The sequence below is a fragment of the Crocuta crocuta genome, unplaced genomic scaffold (genome assembly GCF_008692635.1).
Source record: "Crocuta crocuta isolate KB4526 unplaced genomic scaffold, BGI_CrCroc_1.0 scaffold14, whole genome shotgun sequence".
In the NCBI taxonomy this organism is placed as follows: Eukaryota; Metazoa; Chordata; class Mammalia; order Carnivora; family Hyaenidae; genus Crocuta; species Crocuta crocuta.
The window spans coordinates 4,999,854-5,018,947 of NW_027530209.1; the positions used below are offsets into that span (position 1 = coordinate 4,999,854).

At 38.8% G+C, this 19,094-nt stretch overlaps 1 long non-coding RNA gene across 4 annotated transcripts in view; it reads right to left on the minus strand.

Annotated features, from left to right (window-relative positions):
* LOC144232539 (uncharacterized) overlaps positions 1–14,376 on the minus strand; it is a 245,577-nt gene extending 231,201 nt beyond the window's left edge. For 3 of the 4 annotated variants that reach the window (XR_013335435.1, XR_013335436.1, XR_013335437.1), the window contains exons 1-2: positions 14,320–14,369; positions 10,159–10,310 (exon numbers count right to left, since the gene is read on the minus strand). This is a non-coding gene — a long non-coding RNA (uncharacterized LOC144232539). Of the gene's footprint in view, positions 1–10,158; positions 10,328–14,319 lie in introns of all 4 variants that reach the window. The other variant, XR_013335438.1, reaches the window with a different exon arrangement.
* Between the last annotated feature and the right edge of the window lie 4,718 nt (positions 14,377–19,094).

Sequence of the window (19,094 nt, forward strand, 5' to 3'; positions counted from 1 at the left end):
CAAGTGTAAACCATGTGGTTTGATAATAGTACCTTCTCCTAATATTCAGTATATGAAAATATCTTTTTCCTAATTTTCCACAGGGCTTTTTCTTTTTAAACTCTAAAATTTGGGGGTCATAGAGGGGAGCTAAATGGTTTGAGAAAAGGATCATCTTTAAAAAATAATAATAGCTTCTATTTAGAATGCTTATTACTCACATCATCTAAATCAGCCCTCACAACAAGCCAAAGAGAAGGCATTATCTCGGTTACTTGATGAAAAAACTGAGGTTCAAAGAGGAAAAATTGACTTGCCTGAGGTCACTCTTATTTATGAAGGGACAGAACTGAAATTTGAGCCGAGGTATATCTGTCAGCAAATCCCATGCTTTTACCCACTACACTATTTAATTTCTATAACAGATTTTACTCTGTTCATCAGTCCATAAAAGAGTATCTACAAGGTGCAAGAAAAAAATTGGATACAATTTTTCACACAAAACAACTTTTTAAAACCAACTCAGATAAGAGACTTGGGTATGTTGTATTTGAAAAAAGTAAGATGATGGCTTTGTCTTACAAACACATATATATGTGTGTGTGTGTATATATATGTGTGTCTGTACATATATATATATATATATATGTATTCCAATCTCTGCTTTCTTGCCCCGTTCAGAACCTAGAACTCCCAAGTTCTACTAAAGAGTCAAGTTCAGAGTTCCCATTAACAGTAAAAAAAGCATTAAAAAGTGCCATAATTTTATCTAGTGCTGTCACAAACTCTGACAATTGTCTGATTAACATATGTAGAAAATATGAATCTTACTCCACACTTGGGTGTGCAAGTAATATTATGTAACTTTTGTTTATTCCACAACTCCGCAAGCTGGCAGTAAATACAGTCAGACTCTTAGGGCCACCTCTCCCCAATGTTATAAGAGTGGCTGATTGTATCACAGGTGGGGGTCAAGTCTACAAAGCCTGAAGGTATCAGGGAGTCATCTTAGGTTTTCAGTCCACAAGGGTTAGCACTGAGAAATCCACTGTATGAGACAGGAGGTTCATTTGACAATTCTTCCATTTTATAGCAGGCTTAGGGCCTGGCATCACTGCTGAGTCTGGAAACCTTTGTTCAAGAGCCTAGTCCCCATAGGAATACCATGTAGGCATGCCTTTTGAGATTCGGTCAACACTCCTAAGAGATTTTAAGAGTCTGAGAACAAGCTCCCACAACTTTTGGGACCACAGTTTCCATTCCCTTCCCATTCTAAAGGAATTTTTTTATGTAGGTACTCTCAAAACACTCACTACCAACACCTAGCAGTATAGCATCAGAGCATAGCTCTCAAAGAAAAATAGGAAAGGAGTTGTCTTTTTTATAGAAGATTTTTTTAATGTTTATTTATTTTTGAGAGAGGGGTGTGGGGTAAAGAGAGAGGGGAACAGAGGACCCAAAGGAAGCTCCACACTGACAGCTGACAGCCTGATGCAGGACTCAAACTCACAAATCTCAAGATCACAATGTGAGTGAAAGTTGGACACTCAACCGACTGAGCCACCCAGGCCCCCCGGAAAGGAGTTGTCTTTAGATACAGCCCCTTCTTTCTAAATTCCAAAAGCCTCAACATTTATTGGTTTAATGAAAGAAAAAAAAATGACTATGGCCTCTAAACCAGTTGTTTCTGTATGCTATTTAGTCCTATACCAGCCTGACAAGATTTTATAACTTTATAAACTCTGTGCTGACTGCTCATTCATATGACTGGCTATTTATCCTACCCAGTGTATCTAAAACATTATTGGTCTTTATAATAAAAACATCCTGACTCTTCAGTGTAATTTATTGAGTACCTGCTATGGACAGACAACATACTAGGAGCTTTCTATAGCCTCTCTTGTTTACTTTCTCAAAGTACCCTATGAGGTACTTCCAATTTAAATACTTGATGTAGCTTGCCCAAGATCATACAACTCTTAGTTGGAGGGAAAGAGATCAATTTCAGCTCCAGCTATGTCTTCTCTCCCCAGTACCTGAAAGAAATTCGGCTTCTTCCCTACCACCCACTGCCTCTTGCCCTGCCTTTCTGAGGGCAACCAACCAATGGAACTCACATTTGAATCAGTTATCCAAAGTGCAGCATCAATCCAGCCAAAGCACCTACTATGTGCCCCTTGTATATAATAAAAATGACTAATTAGTAATATTTTGGAGAAAACCTCTCCTTGGTGGTGTGTACTTTCTGGACCTGCCCAGTGTAATGAGTCAGAATTGCATACTGGAAAAATAAAGAGTATCATCTCCTAGAACCAACTTTAGAAACCCAATGGACTTGGGGTGCCTGGGTGGCTCAGTCAGTAAAGTGACTGACTTCAGCTCAGGTCATGATCTCACAGTTCATGAGTTCAAGCCCTGCATTGGGCTCTCTGCTGACAGCTCAGAGGCTGGAGCCTGCTTCAGATTCTGTGTTTCCGTTTCTTTCTGTCCCTCCCCTGCATCTGCTCTCTCTCTCAAAAATAAATAAGCAGTAAAAATTTTTTTAAAAAAGAGAGAAATCCAATGGACTCTTCTTTTGAAGTGTGAAGAGTGAGGCACTCTATATACATTCAGATAATACAACCTAGTTAACTTGCTGGCCCAAGGGTCCAGACCAAAGCGGCTTGAATTTTAAAATAACTATTGGAGAAGGCTAAAAAAAAAAAGTGAATATAATCAATCCATATTAATAGTAGTCTTTATTTAGCATTTATGAGCATCAGGCCCTATGCTAAGCATTCCAAATATTATCAGTTAATGCTCTCCAAAACTCTAGGAAGTTTTCTATTCCCCAGTTACAGTTCTAACTTACAGTTCTTTATAAGACAGCAGTCACATTACTATCTCCATTACAGCATTACTGTGAGGCTTCAATGAGTTAGTACATCTCAAATGCTCAGTATATAATAAGACATGCAATAAGTGTTAGTTATTATTATTTCCTTCCTTATACAAATGAGAAAACTATGGCTTGGCTACACTGAAAAAGTTGCCTGAGATAGCATGGTAAGAGTGAGAGCAGGATTTGAGCCTCTCTGATTCTGGGAGCCATGTCTCGAGCCCCAGCACACTCCAGCTTTACTTTACTTTCTTTCAAAAGCTAGGGAACAAGGCCTCTGGATTCACCCCTCTACTCCCCAAAAGTGTACTTGGTCCTCTTGGACTTGATTACCTTTGCCTACTTAAAAATTTAGAAAGATCATTTATCTGAGAAAGTGTGAAGTTTATTATCAAGAGTGTTAACAGGGATCAAGATAAACTTTTCTGTGAAAGCCACTGACACTTTCATTAAGCACCGACCTGCCCACTGAAAAGTTCTTTGATGGATATCTCCGGTGTGGCTCCGACAGAAGCCACCCAACTGCCTGCTACCGTAATGTAATCAGGTGACCTTTGTCTGTGACAATCCCCAGGCTGGTGAATGTTAAAACACAAACAAAAGGAAATGACTTTTTGATTGACATGGCTGTTTTGTGGATTGGCCCCACTGATAAGATCAGTAAAAACAAATCAGTTTATGCACCAACACATACTTAGAAAGATTGTATTTGGAAATTTCATGGCAGACGTGATCTCTTCTGCTTTTGCTTTTAAGTCCTTGGTGTCATCTATCTCACGATAAGGGAAAATGTTAAGAAGAGAGTTGACTATATAGTTCTCAATTTTTAATTACAGAAGATCACACTGGGAGTCTGCTAAAAAGCAGCTTCCTGGGCCTCAGGAGCAGAAATCTGATTCAAAAGATTTACAATCAAGCCAAGACTATACATATATGTGTGTGTGTATAATCAAGCCAATATTACATATATCATATATAAATATATACAGATATATGGAGTCTATATATTAATTATATATGGAATCAAGCCAAAATTATCTATATTATAGAAACAAACAACTTTTAAGTATTTTTTATTTTTTAAAAATAGTGTCAGAGGTGTCCCTGGGCCTTTGAGAAATCAGGAGATGAAAAACCATGGTTGACATATGCTTTTACATTAATAAAAATGAATACTTAGAACATGCATTTCATGTAGACTTTTTTGAAGTGAATGACTATGATATACATAGTCTTAGGTAGAATATATATCCTGAGGGGCAAGCACAGGAGTTTTTATTTTATATTCCCAATGCCTGGTATGTGGGGTGCTAAATATTGCTGAATAAATGAAGTAATAGTAGGGTCTTGCCTCATTTTGGTGTCTTTAGTGTGATTTGCATTCAGTAAGTAATCATTAATACAAAGATTCCATATTTATACAATTAGCATAAATGGAGATATCATAGAACATATTAACCTTTAAACAGTCCCCAAATTACAAACCCCAGCTTGGAAACACCCTTATATGAACCACCTGGGTGGAAGACAGCCCATCACCACTGCTTAGAGATGGTTTCTCTATTACCACCATTTAGTTCCACCTCCCTCCCACACTGCAGCTACCCTCAGATAACAGTGAGCCCTAGAACAAAAGCTAATCCTCTGACCCCAAATTCTCCCCCATATATTTCCAGAGAGTCTCCTGCGGTCCTCCAACTTGGCCCCTAACCTCCAGCCCTGTTTCAACCAGAACTCCTGGGAGCCCCTGGCTGGCTCCCTCCTGCACCCTCTTGTCCTACTCCATGTGGGATTACTTAAGTTAGCACTGCAGAATAGCCTTCCAGTTTAACATTGTTTTTACTCAGCTTTGCTGTATTGAGAAAACAGAAGCAACTGAAGATTCTCTCCATGCCTGATTCTCCAGGCAGGAGTCATATATGGGACAAACATTGTGTTCTCAGGGTAGACCCTTTCCCAGACTTCATGACAGCATCATGACAAGAAACAGACGTGAAGAAATGAACTCTTGAGATGCAAACTTGAATGTAAGTCTGTAATAAAACATGATGATCTCCCATTCTTCCTCCTTTTTAACTTATGCCTGAATGATTTCACATAATTTTAGGGGGCAGGAGGAGAGAGGAGATGCTACCATCTAGTCAGGTATGTACAAGTTTCTCACTACTCCCTCTCTAATTTGTGGCAACTCTTGAGGGAAATATTAGTGTAATATGAGAAAACTTTTTAAATATGAGAAAAATAAATCTCAGAGCATTTAGACAACTTCCCCAAAATGACACTTTAGTGAGAGGCTAAGGTAAATTTGAATCCCAACCTGACAGGACAGCATGTACTCTACATTTTCATACATTTCCTTCCTAGAATAAACACTGATGACTGTGGGATGTCGAAGATAGATGCCAAAGAAGCTCCCTTTCTTAAGTCTTAAGTACCTAAGTTTATGTCTATTTCGCATTTTCACAATATGTCTGTGTGAGACTGAAGTGTAAATGAAATCATTATTTCCTCTAAATTCCTGACACTCCAAGAAGACTCCTTGGTTTTATTGCCTTTAGCAAATTAGGAGTGTGTGTCACTCAAGGATGAAGCCTGCCTGTAGGGATGCTGCTTTAGCCTTGCTACCCTAAGTTATTCCACTTCAGCAAATCAACATACACACCTCACTTTGGTAGACATGCTTAACATCCAATTCAAGAGGCCAATGCATCCAGTTATATTTGGATGTGCTTTGTCTACTATTACTCTCAGATGTTGTCTACTAAGTTGCTCCTTGACTCAAAGTTCAATGGAATAAGTTCTTAGAGACTGAAATTAAGAAAACAGTTGTTTTATTAGATAATGAGAAGTATACACTACAATGCTTCCATCCACCCATCAGCTCTAGACTTCCTAAAGTCAAAGGTGGAAAGGAGAAGCAGAAAAGATTAGCTTATGAAATGCTTGGTAAGATATAATAACACAACAGAGAAAGTAAATGTATCCATTTGCTTGTAAGTTGTCAGTTCTCAATAGAACATTATTTTTAAATAAAAGGCATTTTTTTTTCTGCAATGAATATAAGGATGCAGATATCTTTTGGTGTTAGCGTTTGCACTTCCTTCAGATAAATACGCAGAAGTGGAGTCGCTGGATCATTTGGTAGTTTTATTTTTTGAGGAACTTCCATACTGTTTTCCATAAGGGCCACAGCAATTTACATTCCCACCAGCAGTGTGCTAGGGTTCCCTTTTCTCCATATCCTCACCAACACTTGTTATTTCCATTTGTTATAGCCATTCTAACAGGTATGAGGGACTGTTTCACTGTGGTTTTGGTTTATATTTCCCTGATGATTAATGATGCTGAGTACATTGTCATGTACCTGTTGGCCATCTGTATGTCATCTTTGAAAAAATATTCAGATCTTCTGTTTTAAATGATATATATACATATATATATTTAATATTGAGTTAAAGAAGTTGAAGGATATATATTTTTATAAAATGTTTTAAAAGTGCTTGGCCTTTTGTATAACACTCATTGCTTGGGCTCCATCTCCCAGCATTTGTGTGCACCCCCCGTCCCTAATTTAAGGATTATGACTATGACTGAAACTTGGCTCTAGTCCTATCACTACAAACAGCATATTTGGTAAGTGTTCTCTAGACTTTACAGTTATTTAAAATGGGAGGATAAGTTGAATACCAGCTAGTCATTGTGGCTGAAACCATAAATTTGTTTTTTGATTTTGGATCAACACAAGTAAAAACTTGAGTAACTTTTAAATTTTCATTTATTGGTAGACTTTTGACAAAGAAAAACCTCAGGAGTAACTTTATAAACATTTCATTGATTCTTCTGAGGACACATCAGTTTAATATCTTATTAGAAAACTATCATTGACTTCAATCACCACATTGAATGATTATTATAAAATAAAGACTAATACAAGTACATGGGTGGCTCAGTTGGTTAAGCATCCAACTGTCGATTTCGGTTCATGTCATGATTCCACAGTCAAGGGATTGAGCTCCACGCTCAACATGGAATCTGCTTGGGATTCTCTCTCTCCCTTTCTCTCTGCCCCTCCCCCACTTGCACTTATTCTCATGCTCTCTCTTTCAAAAATTAATAAACATTTTTAAAAAGACTAATAGACCAAAATAAGCCTAAGTGATAATTATTCCTAAAGGCTTCCATATAATTCAGTTTTTAAAAATTCAGAGTCTACTTGAATGCTGAGAACAAACTGAGGACTGATGGATGTGGGGGGGAAGGGGGGAGATGGGCATGGAGGAGGAGGGCCCTTGTGGGGATGAGCACTGGGTGTNAGTTAATTTATATTTAATAGACCACTGTTAGGAGATATTATAAAGATATCTTTGAAACACTGGTGTCCAGTGTGCCAACCAAAAGTTAAAAACTTCAAAAAAAACACTGGGGCTTCCATGGGGCACTGGGGTGGCTCAGCTGGCCAAATGTCTGACTCTTGACTTTTACTCAGGTCACGATCTCCAGGTTCATGAGTTCAAGCCCCACATCAGGCAGAGCCTGCTTGAGATTCTCTCTTTCCTTCTCTCTCTGGTTCTCCCCCATTTGCACTTTCCCTCCCTCTCTGTCTCTTTTAAAATAAATAAATAAACTTAAAATTTTTCTATTCACTACCCTCCAATTAGATTCTATTTGGGGGAGAGAATCCTCCCACTGACTAATTCATATACCTTCTTATCCACCCAATAACAGAGAAATTATCCTCTTCACCTTGGTGATTTGTAGAGAAATCCTCCCTTGTATATCTTGCTTACTTCCTAAAACAATCTTAGGCATCTTGAAATAAAGTCACAAATGCAAGATAATCATTTAAATATGGATCAAAGAAGAAGTACTTTTAAGAAACATCACCAATAGAATATATATGTAAAGAAATACAAACATCCTTTTAGCAAATGACCCTGACTTGTACTGTTGAAGCATTTAGATGAGAAAATTGCTTAGAAATATGGTAACAGATAGCACTTCCATTATACTGATATTGACTCGACCTTAGATGTTTCAAGAGCCGTAAGCTTCAGACCCTATATATTTCTTAATTTTGAATTCTCCCCAGTTGGGTGTGTGCTTGTGATCTGAAAGAATCTATTACTTTCCTATCCCTTTTGGGAAGCTTTTTGTGTGTGTGTCTATATCTATGCAAATATCACATCTCTATGGATGGGTAGGTCACATGGAGTGGGGCAAAAGATGATAGCTATTACAATGTATTTTCCTTGTGGTGTCCCAGCCTTGGAGTACCTAAACTGGGGTTGGAAATACTATGTGGACACATGTTACATTAGCATGTCCAGTGCAGAGCCAATACCTATAATCAGAGTTATATGATCTCATTGATAACCAAGACAGAAAACCAATTTTCTGTTTCAATATCCCAAATTGTCATTTTGAGGGTCACATCAAAATAGCTTATAGGCTATATACAAAATATATTCAAAACAATATTTTTTAATCTTCTTTTTACAGTTTTTTTTTTACATTTTCCCCAAAGCATATATCTATCTATAAGGCAGCCCCAGCTAGGACCCTGTAAGTAAAATGAGTGACGAGTTGCTAGAACAGGGGAAATTTCTGAGACATTTCCCAAAAGTGGAAGTGAGTTCTCTATCTTGGCCAGAAAGAGTTCTGGTTCTCAATGTTTTCTACAGGGAAAACAATCATAATAGGACACTTGGGTTGAATATTTTAGATAGTAAAGACTAAGCAAGTATGTGAACCACCAATCAGTGTGTGCACAACCTTGACCACTCATTCAAAGAAAAAAGCTTGGTTTTTTCACCTCAAATGAGGTCTCTGAGGTCCCTTCCAGCCGTAACTTCTCACATTCAAAACTTGAATCTATGTACTCAATATACATATTCTTAGGTGAATTCATGTTTCAGGTATTATGTGAAAGATTAAGAACAATGGCTTGGTGGGGCACCTGGGTGGCTCAGTTGGTTAAGTGTACAACTTCAGCTCAGGTCATGATCTCACGGTTGGTGGGTCCGAGCCCTGCGTCAGGCTCTGTGCTGACAGCTCAGAGCCTGGAGCCTGCTTCAGATTCTGTGTCTCCTTCTCTCTCTTACCCTCCCCTGCATCTGCTCTCTCTCTCTCTCTTTCTCTCTCTCTCTCTCTTTCTCTCTCTCAGAAATAAATAAAAAACATTAAAAAATAAAGAACAATGTCTTGGTTTTTTGGCGTAAATACGTAAAGTTATCTCATTTCATTCTTGGCCAAGTAAGTCTCATCTCTCCACTCAAACACATATATGCATGTATGTACACACACTCAGACATATATGCACATGTATACAATAATATCTGCATCAGTAATAATCATGACTAGATTATAACACACTAATATTAAGGTATTCCAATGTATAAGCAGCTTAATTATAAACATGACTAAGGAGAAAATCAGTACACAATAGCACAATGAGCTAAAATTATTGGGGGGTTTTGATGACTCACAAAGAAATAACTAATTAAAAATAAAAGTTGGCTGCGGATATGTTTCTTAAAATCTGATGAGATATATACTTAGGATTTATGTACTCTCCTATTATCTATTTCAGTATAAAGTTTAAACATTCTGTAAATGCTGGAAATCAGGCTGCATCTTAATTACACCAATCAATAATAAGACTTCTGTTCATAGGCCATTGAAATATCAACTGCATCACAAAAATATTATTTAAAGAACCCATAACATTCATATTTGGATAGTTGTGAGAAGGCTATAGATAATGCAGTAAAGCAATGAAATCACTCACTTTCTACTGGTAATTAGGTTTCATATGCAAAATTATGCTGAGAAGCTTAGGGTGTCTCTTTGGAAACATGAACATAAAGAAGTTGCAAAGACTTCCACAAAAAAATCCTCATCATAGATCCTATTACAGTTACTGCCATACTTTATCTTAACTAAAATGATTGTGTTTGGTGCTAACTCAAGCAAGAAAAAATTTAAAGTTTAAAACACTTTGGGCTGGACCCCTGGCAAATTAAAAAGCGTTTCTGTTGGGGGTTTCTCTTTTAAAGGAGGCTTGGAGAAGGGGAAGGACCCATAAGTAATGTCTCAAGCCCTGCTTCTAGGCTCTGCAGGGCATTCCACCAGAAGTAATGACTCATATTATTATCTGTAGAGAACATGGACAGTGGAAAATCATGCCCACATACTTTTGAGTCAAGTGGAGGGGCGGTAGAATATACAAATCGGAAGTTACTGTAAGTACACGCTACTTAAAACTGCAGATATAGGATACATTCAGTGTGGGTCTACCATACCCATTTCTCAGGTTCCTTTGGCCACTGAGGTCCAGATCAGTTTGGGGACTTGAGGTCATCTCTGCAGCCATCAGCAGGGGTGCTATTATCCCAACCAGTGAAAGGAATCTTCATCCTCTCTAAGTGTAGAGAAGCAGCTGCTTTGGATAGTCCTGCAAATGTCAAGAGACTGCCTGAGGTTAATTATGTAATAAAACATGACTGACCATGCAGTAGTAGTTCATCACAATTCAAACTTGTTATAGGAAACAAGAAGTGAGTCCAATGGGCTTGATGTCCTGAAAGTGAGTTAATACCACACAGGCTTGAAGTCTAAAGTGTCTCTTCCTGGCTAGTGAAAGGTCCAGGGAGATGTTCTTTGGTGGCTCTTTCATTTTCTGTATGTGCATGCAGGAAGTATAATATGTATGCTAGGGATTCTTGTAAGTAGAATGAGTTTGCAGATGTTGTGACAATATAACAACTTTTATTGTGCTTTCCCTAATCGTGAGGGGCAGTTATCTATTATTATGCATAACATACAGATAAGAAAACTGAGGGTAAGTAAAATTAAGTGACTCACCAAATACCACAAGCCACCAAAAAAAGAAACTAATTTAAACAATGATGAATTTGCATCGTACAGGGTTTCATATACATAGCACAATGGTCTTTCAAGTTAGAAATTAGAGGACCTTCAATGCAGAGCCAAAGAACTGAGACTTTATCTTGAAAGCAATGGGAATGCACTTTGACAAGGAAAGCAACTTGGCAGTGTTTAATGGAGATTCATTCTATAGTAAAGAACAAGACTGGCAGGGAGAAACTACAATCTATATAAACAACAATAACAACAAACTGGCAAGTAATGCTGTTTGAGCAGTTACTATGTTTCAAAATCTCCTCTATGGACATTACTTGTAGAGCCTCCAAGTAAGCTAAAAGAGAAGTAATATTATTAGCTCCAGCATATGAATAAAAGTATCATTGGCAGAGAAAGGCTTTGTAAGATTACCTGTAACTAAGTAACAAAACCTGGATTCAAAGCCATATCTACAGCTTTCTAGTGGTCATGTTCTAATCTCCATGGTGTATTCCTGGGAAGCAGAAATGAAGCTGACACTGAGTAGCAACCACTCTAAGTCAAGGCACCATGATCATCTGCCTTGACTCCTCCAAGAACTTACTGCTACTGTTTCTGTTTTTACCTGCTATGTCAGCTAGGTATGGCTGCATAACAAACAATCCCACCTTTTGGCTGCTTAAAATGATAAATATCATCTCAGTTTCTGAGAATCAGGAGGCCGGGAGCCATTAAACTGGCTTGTTCTGACTTTGAGTTGTCAGGATGTTGGCAGGGGCTATAATCATCTGAAAGCTTGCATGGGGCTGGAGGATGTGCTCCCAGTTTGGCCCACTCACACAACTCTTGGCAGAAAGTGCTCGGTTTCTTACCAGAAGGTCTTAGTTCCCCACAATATGGCAGCTGGCTTCCTCCAGAGCAAGTGATTAAAGCAGGGGTAGTAAAGGTCACATTGTCTTTTTTGACCTAGTCTTAGAAGTTTTATATCATCACATCTATCATATCCTATTTAAAAGGAGTATGTCAGTAAGACCTTCCCATATCCAAGGGAAAAAAAATTAAGCTCCATTTCCTGAAGCAAGACATAACAAAAACTTTGTAAACATACTTTAAAACCACCACTTTCCTCTTTAATAGATTCTATATATGCAGTCATTATCTTTTACAAACATCTCTTTTTACATCTCTATTTACATCTCTATTTTTATTAAACTTTCAATGGTATCTCAGCAATTTGAAGATAAAACTCAACATCACAAAAGTCACTTGATGTGGCCAGTGCTCACCACCCCCAAATGTCATCTCCCATTTCTCCCTAACTTTCTGTCCTCTGGCCACACTCTCTTGCTTTCAGTTCCTCCACTATGCCAAATTCCTCTTGGCTCAGGACCTTTGCTTATGTTGTTCCTGTAGCCCAGATGATCTTCTTCTTGCTCTCGTTTATTCATCATTCCATTCTGGGTCCAAAGTATACTTCATCAGGACAGCTTTCCTGACTCATTAGCCTTCATCAATTCCCCAGCTACAAGTTCTTGGTATAGCCTGAACTCTTCATCTCTGGGGCTAACCAGTTTATGACTATGTATTCATTTAATTATATTGATTATAGTTATAGGGTCCATTATGTTTAATATTGAATCCTAGTACATGATAAAGCATTTGGCTGGTGTTAGTACACAGTAAACATATCTGTACTGAATAGGTTACTAGGAAAGTAAGATGAATTCATAGAACAGATAGAGCTGACCCTTTAATAACATGGGCTTGAACTGCACTGGTCCACTTACATGCAGATTTCTTTCAATAAATACAATACAGAGCTATAAATATATTTTCTCTTCTTATGATTTTCTTAGTAACATTTCCTTTTCTCTAGCTTTATTGTAAGAACATAGTGTATAACACATATACAAAATATGTGTTAATTGACTATAATCAGTAAGGCTTCAAGTTCAACAGTAGGCTACGAGTAGTTAAGTTATACACAAATTTTCTACTGCATAAGGGTCAGTGCCCCAACTCCCGCATTGCTCAGGGGTAAGAGGTAAGCCAGGGGTGCCTGGGTGGCTCAGCTGGTTAAGTTTCCAACTTCAGCTCATGTCATGATCTCCCCGTTCATGGGTTCGAGCCCCACATGGGGTTCTGTGCTGATAGTTCATAGCCTGGGGCCTGTTTCAGATTCTGTGTCTCCCTTTCTGTCTACCCATCCCCTGCTTGTGCTCTCTCTCTCTCTCTCTCTCAAACATAAATAAACATAAATAAACTTTAGGGACGCATGGGTTGCTCAGTCGTGATCTCAGGTTTGTGAGTTCGAGCCCCACATCTGGTTCTGTGCTGACAGCTGGGAGCCTGGAGCCTGCTTCCGATTCTGTGTCTCCCTCTCTCTCTACCCCTCCCCTGCTCATGGTCTGTCTCTCTCTCTCTTAAAAAAAAAATAATAAATAAGCATTAAAAAATTTTAAAAAAGAGGTAAGCCAATATATCTCTAATGTTAAATAAAGACAAAAAGAAAAACATACCATACATGGGCATAAAATGGGACACACCAATGATTGGGACACCAGGAGGGGAAGTACAATTAGATGAAGACGAGAAAGGGATACATGAAAGCTGAGTCTCCGATCTGTCTAAAATATACTAAAGAGATAAAATCCTAATCCTAAATTGCACTAAACTGGAATAGACTTGGCTCTGAAATTTTAAAATATATCTGCTCATCAAGGTAGCTCTGAGCCCTAAAAACTTTTAGTCTGATGTTTTGTCCCATCATCAGCCTGCAACTCCGTCACTCACACACTAATATTAAAAGATGCACATATGGCAGTCTCTGGGCCATCACCCACGGGAAAGAGCACCACCTAAAACGTATTACTTTCACAGTCTCATTTTCTTTGTTAGCACTCCAAGAATGAGGCTCCTGGATTAGAAGTGTTCTAGGTTTGAGGCTGTCTTCTGGACAGGAAGAAGTAGTATTGTCAAACCCTTTGCACTCATGGCAGCTAAGAGAGTCCATTCACAGCGCAGTGTAAGTGAGAAACGGAAATAGTTTGTTGGAAAAGGAGTTCAGGCCCAGCAGCACAGCTCCCAGCCTAGAGAGGACAAACAAAGCTGCTAGAATAAAAGCAAGTTGTGTTTCTCTTGCTTGAGCCCTTAAAACCTCTTCTGTTGTGTCCAGGCCTGAAAGCTTCCAGTGATCTGACTGAGCCTCTCTAATGGGGTGCTTGCCGTTCATCTTAGGTCTCATTAAAAAAATAAGCTCATCAGCACTATAGCCTCAGGGGTCCACAAGTAACATGTTCATAGAAAAGAAGTCTTCGTGTTTACTAGTATTACAGAAAGCCCACTACACAAAACCTCAGAAATTTACACTGGCCTCAGCAAGCCGTGGTTCCAAGTGCAAACACTTGTCACAGGCGTAAGTCATTGCTAGTGATGGGCCCAAGGGCCCTAAGAAGGCTGACCTTTCATTCACCCCAGGTTATTTGAATCAGGGAACCTTTAAGGGGACACCGTTTGGAAAAGTCACAGGCACTCACGTGGGTTGAAGCTGCAGGAAAGACAGTCCCTCCAAACTAAAAAATTGTGAAACACCTACTTACTGTAAGAGAGAGGATGTGGACACGTGCAAGGGTGTAGGCGTACGCTGTCGCTGTCGCTGTCGCAAGTGCAGGGAGAGGTTACGTCTACACTGTTGCACTGTTGCGAGTGCAGGTAGGTGGGCATAGGCTGTCGCACATGGCGGGGGAGGGGGATGGGGAGTACATCTGCTCTGTCGCACGTGCAGGGGGCGGTACCCTAAACTGTTGCACGTGCAAGGGGTGCAGGTACGCTGTCCCACATGGCGGCGGAGTACACCTGCGCTGTAGCACGTGCGTGGGCTGTACGCCTGCGCCTGCGCCGTCACCAAGTGCTGGGGGGGGCGGTACCCTACGCTGTTGCGCGTGCAGGGGGTGGAGGGAACGCCATTGTGGACGCAGAACGTGCAGGGGGTGGGTACGCCGTCAGGCAAGCGGGGATAGTCTCATAGTAGCAGCAGTAATTTATAAGGAGAGTTTTTTTTTTCTTTTTTTTTAACAATTATTAATTTTTGAGAGTGAGACAGTTTGAGTGGGGCCAACTCACAGACCGGGAGAGCATGACCGGAGCCGGAGTCCGATGCTTCACCGACTGAGCCACCCAGGCGCACCTATGAGGTAAGTTTCTTGTTTGGTAGGTTAATTTCTGTGTACCGCAATGACTTCAGGACTTGCCCCAGGTCATACAGGTAAGGGATGGAGTCAAAAAAAATTTTAATGCAAAACCAGCACTTAATAATCTCCGAGCCTCCCCTTTTGCTACACAAGTGTATATTGCCTCTTAACATAAGTACAGTTTTTAAGAAAAGTCGCTTTGAGAGTCTCATCCCAAACTAGGCAGGTGGAGTACTGCAAAGACGGCAGAGGGCCAGCTGACCTGGGTTAGAGTTCAGTGTCTGCTATTGTGTCGTGCCGAGTTACCAGCTGGGCCAGTCTCTTCATTGGGGATTAGGTTGGCTGCCCTGCTGGAGGATAACTTTGAACACAAGTTATGCATCAAGCAACCAATATGTCAAGAACCAAGAAGAAATAATGTTCCACAAGGGTAGGCACAGCAGGAAGAAAATCAAATTAATTTCAGTTGCTGCCAGAGGAAAAAAAGACATTTCAGCGATTGATACCAAATACTGACTGTTAGGAGACTGAGCACAAGAGCAAGTGACTTCAAGTTAAACCTGACCAGATTGATTAATAGAAACCGCCAAGTAATTGCCTGTAATAACAGCTGCCTGAAAGGCACTGGAATGTTTGTAAGGAAGTCTCAATTCCACCCAGCCCAACATTTAATAGAACCTGAAAACAAAGAATAGTGTTTGTGACTATATTAAATATATAATTACTATTTTTAATTACTTGGCTTAAAGGTGGTTAATTTACATATGCTTCTTAGTCTTTTCCCTCCTCCTCACACAATAGCTACATAATAAATGTTGAAGTAAAGGATGAAATGTAAGTAAGCAAAGAGGGCAACAGGTTCATCTATTCTGCTTTGTAAGGCAAACTGAAGCCCTTTTCACTAAGACAGGAAACGTTTTTACCAGTAAAGTATAAAAGAAGACATAAATCAGTGTCTATTAACCTAACATTCACCAAAAATTTGGTAAGGTAGAAACCTCTTCTGCAAATATTTCTCTCTAAATTGAGTTTGAATTTTCACAGTTTCTGTGTGAATCAAGTGAAATAATTTTTGAATTAGTCATTACCGTAAATCATCTCCCTGTAATTAAAATGATTGGCACAGAGTTACCTATATCATAAGTCAAAATAAACTCTTCCTTCATATTCAATATGCTAGCTGTACGTTAGGAGACCATCTATAAATATCTGATCTGAATCTCATTCTGAGACAGTAAGATCCTGAAGGCAGTTAGTATGGAACAAAGTGGCAAGTTCTGATTAGCGTAGGTGTTATTTTAAGGAGTCTAAATCCATTTAAGCTTGCTCCAAATGTGGGTTTGCCTTAGGAGAGACTCAGAACATATTGTGATTTTAAACCAAGTTGGCAAACTATGGCCTAAGGGCCAGATGCAGCCCCCTTCACCTGTTTTTATAAAGTTTTATTGGATCACAATGACATCCATTTGTTTACAAAGTATTTATGTCTGCTTTCAAGCTACAAGAGTGGAATTGAGTAGTTTGACACTTGTTCAATGCTGAACGTGTGTACTATCCGGTGCTTTACAAAAAAAGTTTGTCCACTCCTGCTCTAAACTATGCCCAATTCTTCAAATCCTATCACATTAAACCAAATCAAATAAAACATGTTTATTAAGGCCCTATTATGCGTAAACTGGTATCCTCACCTCTCACTGAGTAATCCCAGTCAGAATCTTTCTCAGGAACATCCATTAACAGGGTTAGAAATAATGTGGTTGGGACACCTGGGTGGCTAAGTCAGTTGAGCATCTGACTTTGGCTCAGGTCGTAATCTCATAGTTCGTGGGTTCGAGCCCTGCATCAGGCTCTGTGTTGACAGCTAGCTCAAAGCCTGGAGCCTGCTTCGGATTCTGTGTCTCCCTCTCTCTCTGACCCTCCCCTGCTCTCGCTCTCACTCTCGCTCGCTCGCTCTCAGAAATAAATAAAACATTAAAAAATTAAAAAAAAAAATAATGTGGTTGGCTACTTGTATAGTCCAGAAGAGTTCCAGGGTTATGGCCAATGCCAGTCTTTTTCAAGCAGCATATATGGACTCCTGGCCCTCTCCCATGGCTCTCTTCTCGGTGTTTTGGGTAACATAGGACATATGAGGCCCAGATCATGCTATGACACAGCTGACATTCTGCCTGGATAAAATATAGACTAGTTCTATAAGAAACTAATGTCTGAAAGATTTAAATTTTACAGTGAGCCTTGACAACCTGTTCAGACTTTCAAGTCTCTTAGGCTTAAAAAGAAAAACAAAAGCTATTAATTTTTCTGGCTTGGCAGCGATTCTTTGTTTACAGTTATACGAAGGCATTCCTACTTAAATCCTTTTAATACTGCGTTATTAATAAAAATATAAAGAAACATATAAACAGTTAGTTATATGTGACATCAAGAGAGCATACAAATGTGTTTGTATCAATCTATCAGAAAAAGTCCCAGAAGTCAGATGCGAAGATGACAGAAAACCTTGGCACATTGAGATCAATAGAGTGATCACTGGGCACATTTCTTCCCTAGTGCACTGCACACATCAGTATATGAAGCCCTAGAATCATTGCTTTTTGAATGATACTATTATTACGAGGAAATTGGTTACAACTAAGCAGGACATGACCACTACTTCATTTGATGTGTGTCAATGTGCTATGACCACATTTCTCAATAATATGTTGATTGCACATTTATGAGAAGATAAGGCTTCTTGTTAGTTTTCTCAGAGAAGAGAAACAGACATTTAAAACTTGGCAAGTTTTCCGGCAGTAAGTATTCTACAAGGGTTCATGACATTTCCATGAAGCTGTCTATAACACATCACCTTCAACCTCTTTGACACTATCTACACCGAAACATCCCAAAGGCAGTCAGAGGTGAAGGCTCTGGAGTCTAATTAACCTGGAAGTGTCAAGTTTTCAAATTCACTCCAGCCTGAAGATTCTAGGAAATTTCATATGTTCATTAATTCAACAAATATTTATCAAGTTTAAGGCAAAGTTAAGGATACAAAAATGAGCAAGAATAGGTTCTTGCCTTCAAGCACCTCAAAATATATCTGTGTCATAAGAGAGTGTTAGTTTGAGGCGTAAGTGGGCTGGAAAATCCCTAACAAAAATTATTCGAGCTTTTCTGTAGTAAATCAAATCTAGCCTATCAGAAAATTGTTTCCTAAGTAAAAAGGATTTTGCTAGAAGGAAAGAGATTATATGCTGTTTTGAAATGGTTGTATTTTTTTAACCTACCTTCCTGTTACACTCAAGTTTTAAAATTTCACACAATAAGTTTCTTACTGATTTAAAGCAGTTCATCATGTATAAGAATTTAACACTTTAAAAAAATGAAACTACTAATAACCTTCGATAATCATGAGAGATCAAAGCTTTTAAAAATAGTAATGTTGTGTCTATTGTGTTATTTAAAGACAGAAAGGGAAAAGCAAACAAAAGCTCCTACATGCAATTGGATGCTGGAACAGAAAAAGGTTATTATTACTAGGGAAATCTGAATAAAGTCCGTAGTTTAATTAATTGTATTGTAGCAATGTCAGTTTCTTAGGTGTGATGAATGTACCAAAATTAAATAAATTGTTAACGTTAGGAAACTGGGTGATGTTGCATATGGGAACTCTATTTTTGCATCTCCTCTGTAAAACTAAAATTATTTAAAACAACTATTAAAGAATAATGCATATCCCAAATTATTGTTCAAAGCTATTTTGCTTTCCTCATACCTTGGTATAGATGTGAGAGAATTCAGACAGGAGCATTTGAAATTGTCTGGATAGGAAAAAGTAAGTCCTGATAATACCTTATCTAAATAAGAGCACAGAAATATAGGTTTCCAGTGGCTCTTTCAAATGTGAAATGTACCTCTTTGCTATGAGATTTAGAGGCAAAAGTATATAACTATGAAAGTAGAGCCAGAAGGATCCTTAGGTTTATTCCAGTTCTTCTCAGTTTATCCATCAATACCTCCCTTAAGGACAGAGTGTTAATGTGCACTACAAGAGGGTATGGAGGTTTGCCAGCAGTGACACAATTACAGATAGAAACTATCTTCACAGTGTCAGGTTTAACTTCAAAACTTCTCGCAGTACATTATGTTTCATATTATTTATTTCTGTGATTGTGTTTCCAAAGTTCTCATAAAATTGATGC